This window comes from Ochotona princeps, chromosome 2 (assembly GCF_030435755.1).
Source record: "Ochotona princeps isolate mOchPri1 chromosome 2, mOchPri1.hap1, whole genome shotgun sequence".
Lineage (NCBI taxonomy): Eukaryota > Metazoa > Chordata > Mammalia > Lagomorpha > Ochotonidae > Ochotona > Ochotona princeps.
In genome coordinates, this window is record NC_080833.1 from 48,561,550 (window position 1) to 48,575,690 (window position 14,141).

General features: G+C 39.1%; 1 protein-coding gene and 1 non-coding gene across 6 annotated transcripts in view; both read left to right on the forward strand.

Moving 5' to 3' along the window:
- Positions 1 to 14,141, forward strand: part of FGGY (FGGY carbohydrate kinase domain containing) — a 447,653-nt gene that overhangs the window by 410,396 nt on the left and 23,116 nt on the right. The window lies entirely within an intron of this gene.
- On the forward strand, positions 256 to 358 carry LOC118758663 (U6 spliceosomal RNA). Its single transcript, XR_004995764.2, has one exon. It is a non-coding gene; the product is annotated as a U6 spliceosomal RNA (small nuclear RNA).

A 14,141-nucleotide genomic window follows, 5' to 3' on the forward strand; every position in this document is an offset into this window, starting at 1 on the left:
ACATCCCCATAATGGTATATTTTGTGCTTTATTTTATCATTACCTTGCTAATTTATGAGTATAAAAGATACTCTAGAGTTATCTTGCATATTTCCTGTTCCAGTTGTAGAGTTTTTGTTTTTGGAAAATGTTGTTATAAACACAAGGTCTTTCTGGGTATTAAGTGTACACGTTGCTGCTGGTTCTTCTTGCTCCTTTTCCTTCCCAGCCAGTACAGTAAGGACAGATAAAATGCTTCAAAAAGTTCATAGACACTTGCTTCAGCAGCACATATACTAAAATTGGAACAATACAGAGAAGATTAGCATGGCCGCTGTGCAAGGATGACACGCAAAATCGTGAAGTGTTCCATATTTAAAAAAAAAGTTCATAGAAAATATGTAGTAGGAAAAAATGATGCATCTATTTCATTTTTTTGCAAAAAATACTTTTAAATTCTATTTCTGTGAACTTTTGAAGCACCTTATATTTGTATGTTCAGTAGTCATCCCTCTTATAATGAGAAGATATATTGATTATCCCCAGTGGATAACTGACACTGAAGTTAGTACAAAATTATAAATACATTGGGTTTTTTGTATATAATATAAACTCATTGGGTTTTCTATATAATTACCCATAATAAAGTTTAATTTTAAATTATGTAAGTAAGACTAATAATAATAGGTAATAAAATTGTGAAACAGTTATACCAGTATACCATAATAAAAGAATGTGGTCTCTTCCTCACTGTCTAAATATCTGATTGAATTGTATTCATACTTCTTATGATAATGTGAGATAGCACAATGCCTATTTGATGAAATAAAGTGATGAGAATAACATGGGTGATGTGACACAGAGTTAGACTACCACATAAGTGGTACTCAATCACTCATTCTGGGTACCACACTTGATCTCATAACCATCACAGTTACTGTTTGTGACTAATGGGGTAGTAGCAAATACAACATGGATACACTGGACAAAGATTGGATGGGATTGAACTAGAGCACAACATGAGATTTTATCATACTTTTCTTAAAGTGGTGCTCAATAAAACTTACAAATTACATGTTTCTGAAATTTTCTGTATAATAGTTTTGGACCACAGCTGATTGGGTAACTAAAACTCCGTAACATGAAACTGTGGACTTTGAGGGAGTGAGGGTTACTTTACACCCATATCTTCAGCTATTTCCCTACAAAATCATCTGTATTTCTGGTCAACATGAATTCATACTAATGTTTCCTACTATAATCATCACCACATGGTTCATTCTAGCCTCTTCTGCCTGCTTCTCTGCAGACTCCCACCGAAGGAGCAGGAAATGTGGTTCACACCATCTGCCATCCATTTATTTAGTTGTTCAATTCCAGTACACTTGTAAAGAATCAACACAACTGTTAACCCATTCTCCTAAAAGATGTAACTATATCAGCTAGAGGACAATAATTCTGTACAGGTTTGCTTTTATTCTGTTTTTGCTTACACTGATTCCCAAGGTTGCTGGGGTCAGGACTAGCCACCTTCAAAGGGATTGTTTCCTATATTGGTTAGCACTGATTCTGTGGCATACTGTGTTTCATTGTGGCATCCTCCTGCTTCCTAGATTTGTTTTGTTAAGATTCACTCATGCTGTAGCAGTCAATGGTTTTGGCAAATACATAAAATCATGTATATAAAACTAAAGTATCACACAGAATGTTTTTACCACCCTAAAATAATGTTAAAGCCCTACCCTTGATCTGTTTAACCCTCCACAGTCACCCCCAGCACTCGGCAACCACTAATCCTGCAATTCTTCCTTTTCCAAACTTCATATAATTGGAATCATGTATATAACTTGTTCAGACTGTCTGCTTTCACTTAGTAACTTGCATTTAAGATGAGTCCATCACAAACAAACATGCTTCAAAGCATGAAATTCAAATGGCCAATAAATACATGAAAAAATGCTTTGGGTCACCAGCCATCTTAGAAATATAAATAAAAACCAAAGTGAGAGTTCATGTTATCCCAATATTGGCTAATATCCCCAAATCAAAAAACAATAAATGCTGGTGAGAATGTAAGGGAGAAGTTAATCTAGTCCACTATTGGTGGGAATGTAAACAAGTATACCCATTATAAAAGACAGTATGGAGAGTCCACAGAGATCTAAAAATAGATCGACCATATGACCCAGCCATCCCACTGCTGGGAATTTATCCAAACAAAATGAAATCAGCATATGAGAGAGTTTTCTATATCCTCATGTTTATTACAGCTAAGATATGGAATTTACTCAGATGTCCATCAACTGATAACAGGAACAGGAAACTATAAGTATATATACCCTGTGAAATACAGAAATCCTGTCTTTTGCAACAAAATGGATGCATTATGAGTAATGAAATAAGCCAATGCCAGAAATAATTATCTGTTTTCAGTGACATGTGACACTTAACACAGAACAAAGAAAAAATGTGTGGAAATAAAATAGACGTTTTGTGATATGACTGTTCTTTCTAAACTCTGTTTTTACTCTGGTGAAACTGTGGTCTTCTTATTTTTTATTTGTGAAATATAATGTTTAGTGGTGAATTTAGCCTGTGATTATAAAGTGGATTACAGTTGTCTTTCAAAACATTAAAGAAAAGAAGAAAGAGAGAGAGAGGAAGGAAGGATGGAAGGAAGAAAAGAGTAGAGGAAGGTAGAGAGGGAGAGGGGAAGTATGATTCTGTTAGAACTATATTATGAAATATGTTCTCTTTACGCTATTAAACTTTAAAAAGTGAGTCTGTGTATTCTTGAGCTTTATAGCTCATTTCTTCCTGTTGCTGAGTGATGCGTCATTGCATAGGTGTACCGGTTTTCTTACCCATTCACCTAATGACGAACAGACATTTTGTGGTAATTATGAATAAAAATGCTTTAAAAATCCACACAAACATTTTTGTGTGTACAGAAAATTTCAGATCAGTTGGGTAAGTAGTAAGTTAGGAGCAGAATGCTCGCTTTTATGAAATGTAAAATAACCTTCTACAGTGACCATACTAGTTTGCATTTTCACTAGCAAGGAGTTATAGAGTTCCTGTTGTTACATTTCAATACAGCATTTTTATAGCATTTTTCTGAATTTTAGATCTTCTAATAGGTATGCAGTTCAATTTTAATTTGTTTTAACTTGCAATTTTCTATTATCAAATGGTGGAGGCATCTTTACGTATGTTTTTTTTTTTTCAGATGAATAGATTTTTTTTGGTGAGGTGTGTGTTCAATTTTTTCCCCAATTTTTTTCACTTGATTTCTTGCTTACTTAATGTTGAATTTTTAATAGCTCTTTATATATTTTAGATACAAGCTCTTAATCATAAATGCATTCCCCCCCTCCAAGTCTGTGGGCTTCTGTTTGGCCTCTCTTGAAAGTTTATATCAATGAGCACTATTTAAATGTTACTAATCCAGCTAACCAATTATTTTTTCATGACTTTTACTTCTGGTGTTGCCTTTAAAAATTCACGACCAAACTGAAATGTCCTAGGTTTTCTCGTAAGTCATCTTCTATATGTTTCATAGCTTTGTTTTTTGGATTTTATATTGATCCATTTCGGGCTAAGTTTTGCAAATGGTGTTATGTCATTGTCTAAAATCACTGTTCTTGTGATTTCCTTATTTTTCTTTTTAAAAATATTTATTTGTTGTATGTTTAATAATTTTTTAACATTTTGCCATTTAACTTCTATGTTATTATTATAAACATACCATAGTTAGTATCTTACTATGTATCTGGAGTATTAATATCATATAATATGTGATTTATGACAAGGATCGTAAAGAAATAATAATGTAAAGTTTTTGAGAAGGTATAATTCAGTGAGAACAACATTTTACATACCAAATATGGCATTCACATTTTTACACTGTTTACTAACTTCTACATAGAAGACAAAATGTAGAATCTGTTTTTCTGTATCTGACATATTTAACATAGAGTATTATTTCTAGTTCTATACATTTTATTACAAATATCAGATTAATCTTTGTGTGGCTGGATAATATTTCATCATGTACAAATCAGATTTTGTTTATCTGGTCATCAGTTGGATATCTAACTTTAAATTTTATTTTATTTCATCAGAATTTTGAAGTTTTCCATGCCTTGTATACTTCTTGTTATACTTATGCATTTTGGTTTTTTGCAGCATTTTTAGTATCAGTTTCATGTTTTATTGATGGTAGTTGTCAGAAGGCAAATAGAGTTTCTACATTAATCTTGTATCCTGAGGCTATATAGTTCAATTTTTTTTAATGTGTTAATGCTTTGTGATTTTTCTACATTGAAAGTCATGGTAGCTAATTAAATCAAATGCTTTTATTTTGTCCTTTCTAATTTTCATGCTTTTTTTCATTTTTACTGCAATAGCTAATCTCAAATACAGTCTTGCAAAGAAGTGGTGAGAAACGACATCATTACTTTGTTGCCAATCTTACAGGGAAAATGTCCAGTTTTCCTCATTAACTTTTGTGTTAGCTATAAAGTACTTTGTTGTTATTTGTTGGTTATTGACATTGTTTATTAAGTTGAAGAACTTTCCCCATATTTCTAGTTTTCTAAGAACTTATATTAGATTTTTCAAGTGCTTTCTTCTACATCTTTAAATATCATTAAAATTTGTTTATTATTTGACCTATTGATATGACAAATTACACTGTATTTAGAATTTCAAACCAGCCTTGCATACCTAGAATAAATCCTAGTTAACTGGAGCATATAATTCTTTTTCCACATTGTTGATTGAATTGCTGACATTCTATTGAGACTTATTGTAGCTGTATTCATGACAAACATTGTTTCTTTTTTATTTTCCTTTTCTGCAGTGTCCTTATCTGTGCCAGCTATTAGAATACTGCTAGCCTCCTTGAATAACACAGGAAGCTTTTCTTCTGTTTCTCTCTTTCTGGGGAGATAGTGAAGATGTAGTATAATTTCTTCCTTAAATAATTAGCAATATCCACTAGTACAACCATCTAAACTCGTGCTTTGCTTTTGAAAGTTCACACATTACTGAGCCAAAGTCATTATTATGTACATACTGTTTTTTCCTCTGTGTGTGTGTTTGGTTTTGTTTGTTTGTTTTTTGGGTTTGTTTATGGTTACAGAGTTGTGTATGGGATTCTTCTGATTTGAGTAATGATGACATCTCTCTAATCACTGATATTAGAAACTTCTACCCTATTTCCGGCTAATGGTTTGTTAACTTTGTTGATGTTTTCAAAAAACAAGATTTTTGCTTCATTGATTTTTTCTGTTGTTTTCCTGTGTTCGAGTTCATTGATTTTTTTGTTCAGATAGTTGTTATATTTTCCTGTTTGCCTCAGGCTTTGATTCTCTTTCTGTAGTTTCCTAAGGCAGAAGCGTTGATGATTGACTCTCTATTGCTATGCTCTAACCTATCCATTTGATGTTATGAGTTTAGTCTAGACATTGCTTTTGCTCCTTCCAAAACATTTTAGTTCAGGAACTCACACACAAAAATAACTTTTCTTGATATTATTTTTGACTCTTTTCATTTTGAGGTGTGTGGAACATAATCGTGAAATATTGATGTATTTTGCATTTGTCTTTTCTTTAACTTTTGGTTTAATTCCACTGTGATTTAAAAACATAATTTTTATTATTTCTATTCTTGCATACTTGTTAAATCATCTTCTGTCATCCAAAATGAGCTCATTCTTGATGAATGTAGTATGTGACCTTTGGAAGAATTTCCTTGCTACTGTCATAGGTGGACCATTCCTTGAATACAAAGTGAAATAAATTGACTGTTATGGCTGTTCAGGTCACCTGTTTCTCTACTGATTCTCTGTCTAGTTGGACAATCAATTATTGAAAGACAATGAAGAGCTGAAATTCTAAACTATAATAGTTGATTGTTTTTTGTCTATTTTTTCTTGTATTTCTGTCAGGTATTTTCCTTATGCCTTTTATTCATATCCCCTTCTACACTTACACGCTGAAGATTGCAATAATTCTTGGAGATTTTAGCATTATGCTAATCCTTCTGAGTTCCTGATGTTGTAGTGTTCTGAAATTAATGTAACTGCTACAGTTCTTGTTTGATTAGTGTTATGGTATAGCATTCTCCAAATCTTTACTTTTAATCTAACTAATCCTTTATATTCAATAGTAGGTTTCTTGTAGGCCTTGGTTTCTTTACACCAGCTTGTCATTTCTTTTTCCTAGCAGTATATTCAGACTAGACACAAAGTGAGTGTTGGGATAGTTGCATTCATATATACCATGTTTGCAACTCTCTTATATTTGTTCCACTTATTCTTTGTTTTTCTTGTTACCCACTCAGTCTTTTCTGGTTTTCACTATATTATTACATCTCACCATCAATTGTACTTCAATTACAGAAAATACTTTATGATTGGACTAGAATTTATAATATTTATATTTCATCTAGTCTGGCATTCTGGCTCTGTATGTGTCCCCCTCTCTCTTTCTCTGTCTTCCAAGTAAAATCCAAATAAATAATTGTTTTAAAAATCAACACTATACATCTTATATGTGGTATACGTATCTTTTAAGAAGTATAATTAGGATCCCAGTGTGGTAGCCTAGCAGCTAACATCCTCGCCTTGCAGGTGCTGGGATCCCATATGCACACTGGTTCATGTCCCAGTGGCCCCACTTACCATTCAGCTCCCTGCTTGTGGCCTGGGAAAGCAGTCGAGGACGGCCCAAAGTCTTGGGACCCTGCACCCATGTGGGAGACCCAAAAGAGGCTCCTGGCTTCTGGATTCAGATCGGTGCAGCTCTAGCCATTGCAATAATTTGGGTAGCGAATCAGCAGATGCAAGATCTTCTCTGTCTCTCCTCCTCTCTGTATGTCTGATTTGTCAATAAAAATACAATAAATGTTACAAAGAAAGATGGAAGTGAGGGAAGGAAACAGGTAGGCAGGAAGGAAGAAAGGAAGAAGCAGAACCGGTGCTATAGCCTAGTGGCTAAATCCTCACGTGGCATATGACTTTATTATAAAAATAAATAAATTTTAGAACAAAGGAAGGAAGGAAAGAAGAAAAGAGAAGGAAGGAAGGAAGGAAAGAAGAGAAAGAAGGAAGGAATGAAGGAAAGAGAGAGACAGAGACAGAGAGACAGAGACAGAGAAAGAAATGAAAAGAGAGAAAAAGAAATCAGAACTCAGCATGGTAGCTTACTGGCTAAATCCTCGGTTGGAATGTTCCAGGATCCCATATGGGCTCCTGGTTTCAGATTTTCTTAGCACTGGCTGATGTGGCCGCTTGAGGATTAAACCAGCAGACAGAAGATCTCTCTCTGTGTCTCTCCCTCTCTGTGTGTATCTGCATTTCCAATAAATTTAAAAAAAAAAATTAAGCCTAATCAATGCCTCCCACCCATACCTGTGACTTCACAAGCATTCATTCTACATTCATTCAGTCTGTTACCTACTATAATACTGACTGCATTTTAGGATTATTTTCAAAAATAGTTTTTCTTTACATCAGAGTAATAAAATAGTTGAATTTACCTTCATTTATTCCTTACTTTTTCTTCAGTCTGATGCAGTTTTATGATCTATATAATTTTCCTTCCTGCTGAGGAACTTCTTTCCAGATTTCTTCAAGGGCAGGTCTGCTTCAGTGAAATCAGTGTTCATATGACTGTGAATATCTTTATTTTTCCTTTATGTTTGTGGTACACTTTCACTGCATATGGAACTCTATGATAGTGGCTTTATTTAAACACTTCAACTATATCACTCTAGCCTGATCCCATTGTGGTTTCTGAGAAGCCTGGTGTAAGCTTTATACTTACTCTTTTCTAGCTAAGGTGGAACTTTCTTTCGCAGTCCTCTCCCAAGATGTTCTTAGGCTTTGGTTTTCTTCAGTTCGAGTATAATTAGACTAGGTTTCACTGTTTGGCATTTCTCTTGCTTGGGCTCCTGGAGATAATCCCATGAAACGCCCCTGCCATTAAAACTGTAAACTCAGACTTTTCTCACACTAGTCCACACTCCACCCCAACATTTCAAAGTACCACTTCACTGCTCCTTTGGGCTTGACTCCTGTGGCTTCTGCTTAATGCAAGGAGATGTCAGCTGTGGCTCGGGACTCCTGGGTCTCGTCAGGTTTCAGGATGATGACATGCCAAGAGACTTCAGTTTCTGCATGATCCCAGAAAAATTGATGGTATGAAGTTTTGTGTGAAAGCTTTTTCTTATTAAATAGATAGGATAAATGACTTGTAAATTTTAACACATTAGGGCTATAACTATAATGTTTCTTGGCTTGTCCAACTAGAGTGCAAACTTCTGAACACAATTCCAAGTCTCTTTTGTTCTTGGTTATAGCTTTGGTAGTTAGAATGATACCTGACTCAAAGTAGGTGCTCAGTAAAAACTTAAGTAGACTGAGTAATCCATTCATATTGTTGACCCCAGTGATATATTAGGCATTGAACTTGGTATGGGAACATAGCAATGAACAACAAACAGCATTTACCTAGAGTTGTTACCATAACAGGGAGATGGCAGACACATATACATGGAATTAAAGCAGAAACAACAATAAACCATGGTTTGAACATAAGAAAGTTTTATGGAAGCTATCTGCTTGTTTTCAATTTTTTTTCTTTATATTTGAGAGAAAAAGAGAGCAAGAACCTGAAAGTTAACAATCAGGGCTGAGCCAGGCCTAAGCCAGGAACTCAGAACTTCCCTCACAACTCCCCTATGATTGGCAAGAATGCAAGATTTTGAACCATCATCTGTGAACAGCCAGGTTTTGCATTAGCAGGAAACTGGAGCTGACGCAGAGGAGCCGGAACTCTAAACAGGCACTGTGTTATGGAATGTGGGCATCATAAGCAGTGACTTAACTACTGTACCAAGTGCCCACCCCATGGGGGAGGTATTTATACACACCTAAGCAACAGGGAAGTAAAGCATTTCCAGGGAAGGAAACTGTGACCTGAGTTGATTGTGGAAACCGAGTCTTTTGTTAGCCTCTGTGAAGGAGAGTGGCCCTGCAGGAGGGACAGCACAGATCTGCCAAGGTCCATGTCTGCCACCATGCAGAGTGTTTTACTTAGGCTACTTCCCAAGAAGCTCAGCTACGCATGCAAGACAGACCGCTATAGACTCACTTCACAGATCAGTGAACTGTGCCTCCGTCGTTTTCAGTGACTCGACAAACCACCAGTGCTGAGTGATGGAGCAAGTCACTTGGGCTTCCACGTGTGTTTTCTTTTTGCCAGAGAGATGAGCAAAGCACGAGTCACAGTCTGGTTGGGGAACCAAATGCATAAACAGACCTTTGTCATGTTCATGATCATTGTGAGTTTGCTCCGTGCTTGTTCTTTTTTAGGACTTCAGCCCTGGAAGCCGTGAGATGAAACTCAGGGCTGCTTTGCAAGAGGCCGCAAACCACTGCAGGGGGCAGGGGTGGGCGTTTTGTCAAATGAAGGCGGGAAAGAAAAATAAATGTGGGCTTCTGCTCTTAAATCCAAGCGCAGTGAGGCAGACTTTCCCGGAATACTTCAGGCCGCTTCAAAGGCCTATTGTGGAAAGACTCCAGATGTGCGCAGAAAACCTCACTGGGGAGCTTCCCAGTGAAGAGGCCTTTTAAGCTTGAACTGAGATGAAGGAAGTTGACGTGATGAGTCCTACCAGGTGGCCCGTTTTCTGAAGGAGCCCAGATTCCATCATAACCTTGAGAAAGTTGAAGTGGGGAGGAGGGTTGGGGTGAGCCGGTTCAAATTCCATTGCAAAACAGTGCATCTTCTTAGATTGCATAAAGCAGTGGTCTCTTTCTGTCAGAGAGGGAGATGAGAGTACAGGGCCTTCTGCAGATGATTTATATACCTGTAAATGGTCAATGACAGCTTGGTCCTTCTTCTAGCATGTCTTGGGAGGGATGGGAGGGATTTCAGGGTTGCAGTAAACTGAAGGCATTGAGTGATTTCTGCCTGTTCTTGCAACGATAGTTCTAAGCATCCTGACAACCAGGATCCTCTGCTTTGCCCTGAACACCTGTTCCAAATCCTTTCCTAAATGGCCTGCCCAGTGCTCTGTCTGTCCTAGGATTTAGGCTGTATCTGGCAGAATGCACTCAGAAACCCTGCCTTTAATCTGGCTCTTCAGTGTGCTGCATTGTCGTGAACAAAGTATCATGAGTTGCACTGAGCCTTGGCTTCCTCATCTATGAAATTAGGATGGTAACGGGCCCTGCATCATGCTGTGACTGTGAGGACTGAACAGATAGCTGAGTGTCACACACAAACACCCAGTACCATGCCTGGCAGAGCAAGGGTTCAGTCTATTTTTATTCCTTCCCTTTTCAGTACCCTGTGCAAGGAGGCAGGGGTTGTCCCATTTGGAGTTAAGGTTTTACTTGCGAAGCTCTTTAAATCCTCTCCCTGCCATGTACATATGTGCTTAGCTAAGTATTTTGAGATCACAGTGTATTTAGGGGAAAGTCCTTTTGGCTACAGCTAAAATTAGGCCTCGCTTTGGCTCCTCTGTTTACCACCCCCTTCCCATTTTAACTAATTAGAGGCATTGACACGAAGCAACACTTGAAGGAAGTTGGGAGAACAGCTGGGAGTTGTTCTGGACGCCAGCAGCTGCTCTCTCCCCACACGCAGTTCCCAGCAAAGGGCTGTGCATGAGTCAGGGGAGTAGGGAGAGGAAGAGGAAGGAATGCCCAGGTCTCTACAGCCGGGTTTCATGTGCACCCTCCACCTCCTGCTGAAAGAGTAGGAGATGGAAAGCTGTCCTGCACAGGGGAAGGGGGGATGGGGAGTAAAAAGAAGGAAGAGGAATGCTTGAAGGAGTTCAGCTGATTGTTTAGCTAGTTGGTTACTTCCGGATCAACAACTGCAGTGTTCTCCCAACCAGTATGCTGCCCCATGCTGCTGTTCATAGGAACCACCCAGGGTACAGGAAACATGCAAATGTAACCCCAACACTCCTGCAGAATTTTGTTTCTTCCATTATGTTTCATCGCAATTCCAGAAGCCACCCTGTGGGCCCATGTGTCTTGTGTTCCCCTCCCACCCATCTCCCCCGACCCCTACCCACTGTCCTTCCTCCAGGGCTTTACAAGGTCTTTCTCTCCTGGAACCAGACACTGAGTCCTGGTTTCTCCTCCTACCATGTGCCACTTCCCATACTCTGCCTATCTCCCAGCCATGAAAAAAAACTGCCTGGCACTCCTTGAATTCCCTGTCCAAACTGCACACGATCCTAGTGCTACCCCCAGTACGTGTACCCCCCAGATAAAGGTTTCTGTGCTTCCAAGCAGCCACAATGCTTATGGGCAAAGAGCCTCACACTTTCCCACAGCCTTTTGTCTTTGGACTTGATCCAGTACCATCTTTGCCTCACCACCATCAAGACTGAGCTTCAGGATCTTCTGTCTCGTATTCAGAAGCACGTTTACGCAGTCTGGCTGTTAAGAACTTCCACTGCTTTAAAAAGAAAAAGGTGGGGGGAACCACCAGTAAGCACCTCCCCATCTCAGGTATAAGTGCCAAATCTTGTAGCACTTACAAGGACATATGCATTTGTTACTGCATAATCAAGCTTACAATCCACATGACTGGCTGATGTAAGCTTTGGCTTGATCTGTGAAAAATCTTTGCAACATTATTTCTCTGGAGTTCTCTTGATTTTCTTGAGCTCTGAACAGGGAAAGGTTGTGGATTGCTCTCTTTCTTTTACCCCATCTTCCCAAGTGAAGTTCTGTCAGATCTGCAGAAGCGAGTTCTCTGCAATCAGCTCTAAGTTAGAATCAATGCTCACTCGGCCTCTTCTTTAGTGGCCATAGCCTTAAGCCCAGAAATCTGACAGTTACTCCTGACATCTTTTTCTTCCTCAGACTCCTTCTTCATCTACGATCAGTGCAGGTCCTCTGTGCCCCGAGCCCCTCTCTCAGCTTGGATGATATGAGAGACACTTAATCTCCTACTAGGCCTTGCACCTGATCCTATCAGGCTCATGGAGACCATGCCTCCAGGAAGCAGCAGTTTCTGTTGTTCCTGCGAAGTCCCTATGGTGTGGCCGTGCATACCCTCACCCTGTGCCAACAACCAGCATCTCTCATTATTCTTCAAGGTTTTTTTTTTTATCACCTCCTACATTGTTCTTGCCTCTGCTATACATGGGTGTCCCTTGCTTCCATCTGGGCTTCCGCTGAACCTCACATAAGCCTTACCACGCACAAAGTGCACAGTGATACACACATGTGAAATGTGCCTACTTAGCATGAGAGCCACCCTTGCCTCTCCATGCTGTGAAGCAATCCCCCGGACGAGAGGACTGCCTCTGTGATTCTGCATGGACTTCTGTGCAGCAGAAAGAAGAAAGAGTTGTAGGAAGCTGCTGCCACACGCCATCTGTGCTGTGCTGTTCTTTCTCAGTGTGCCATCAGAGCCCCCAGGAGCAGGCCACAGACAAGATCACTTCATGCTATGTCTTTGTCTCTGGACAGAGCACTTCTTGATTACCTGGAAGAGATTAGTTTGTTTTCATCAAATAAGCTAAGCTTTCCTGTCCAAGGCATCAGATACAGACTTTGTCTGTCTGTCCCTGTCCAAAAATATCAAACAATTTATTACAGCTACCAAAGAATTTATGTTTTGAAATTCATTTCCCAGGCACAGAGACTAAGTAGTTTGGAACACGAAAGAGGCAGGAACAAGTTCGCAGACTGACTTGGGACATTCACACATATACACACAGACACCTCACTCGTGACCACTGTGGCCTACCCCAAGCACTCCCCTGCCTACATCTCAGCCCCCTTGAAACTCTGTCATCCACTTACGAGCCCTCTGGGGTAGATTTAGGACCACTTTCCCCTTGAGCTGAAATCTGGTTCCCAGTCCTCTGTTTTTTCCCTAGTCCTCTCCAGCTCTCGTGATCTACACTGAGTATTGTCAGCTCCCTTCTGTGAATGCATTTGCAGTACCATGGCACTTTCTCTACTGAATCCACCATGCATAGAGTGAACCAATGTTCACTCATTAATATGTGAGTTATGCAAACCACTGCACTAAGAATGATTACTTATCCACCACCATCCCAACAAAGCAGATCCTGTTTTACTGAAAAGGAAGAAAGGACTTAGCAAAATTAAGGAAACTGCTCTGGGCCACAGGCTGCAGAGATATGAGGCAGATGTCAATCCAGGTCTCTGTCTCCAGGGCTCATGTTGCCATGCTAAGCTGAGTCTCAGGTATGCTGCAGAAAATAAATCAAGAGTTTTTACAAAGCAGAAAGAGAGCTTATGCTCTTTTACTCATGCAGTACACAGGAGATGGGATTCCTTTCTTAGATCCCTCTCCTGTTAACACACCTCTACTCTGGACTAAAAATAAGGAACACACAGGAACTCCATGTTCTGGTCTGTGGGACCCAGAAATTCAGTGAAAGTGGAGGAGCAGAAGGAAACAGAAAATCAGGACTGTGGGGCTCTAAGGGAGACACAGTTGACCCAACCCACACCTTTTGATGTGCGATGAACACATTGAGGACCACAGGGATCACAGAACTTGCTGAATTCACATCATTTACAAATGGCCCCCAGTTTCCTGACCCTTGCCACGGAATCAACCCAATCAAATCAACTCCTATTTCAAAAAGAAGAACAGTAATTTTGTACCATCTGAAAGTCACAAGATGAGCTAGGCTAGAGGAGATGGGCATGAAGAAAATGTTCTCACAACTCCCAGCTGAACACACAAATAAGCAGGTCTCCAGAGAACAGTCTCTGGATTGTCTGAGGGAAACTGTGCTGGTGAGATTACAAAAATCATAATATATGAATAAATGAACATATGGAAGAAATCAGAGAAGCCCTCTCTTCCTTCCCCATATGTAAACTCGGCCTTCGCCTAAAGTGATTAAGTAAACACAGATGCAGCCAAATCAGGCACCAGATGGCAAAATAAAAGGTAACAAATGCACTTAGTGTTTCTTCAAAAATGGGGAAAAGTTATGATCCAAAATGTTGTGGTTTCTCCAGAATGGCCACTCAAAGCCCAGACCATGGCCCCAAAGTAAAAAAACAACACACAAAAAAGCTAGAGTAATCATGATTGGGAAACTACCTTACCACTACAATGTGAAGAGAATGCCAAGAG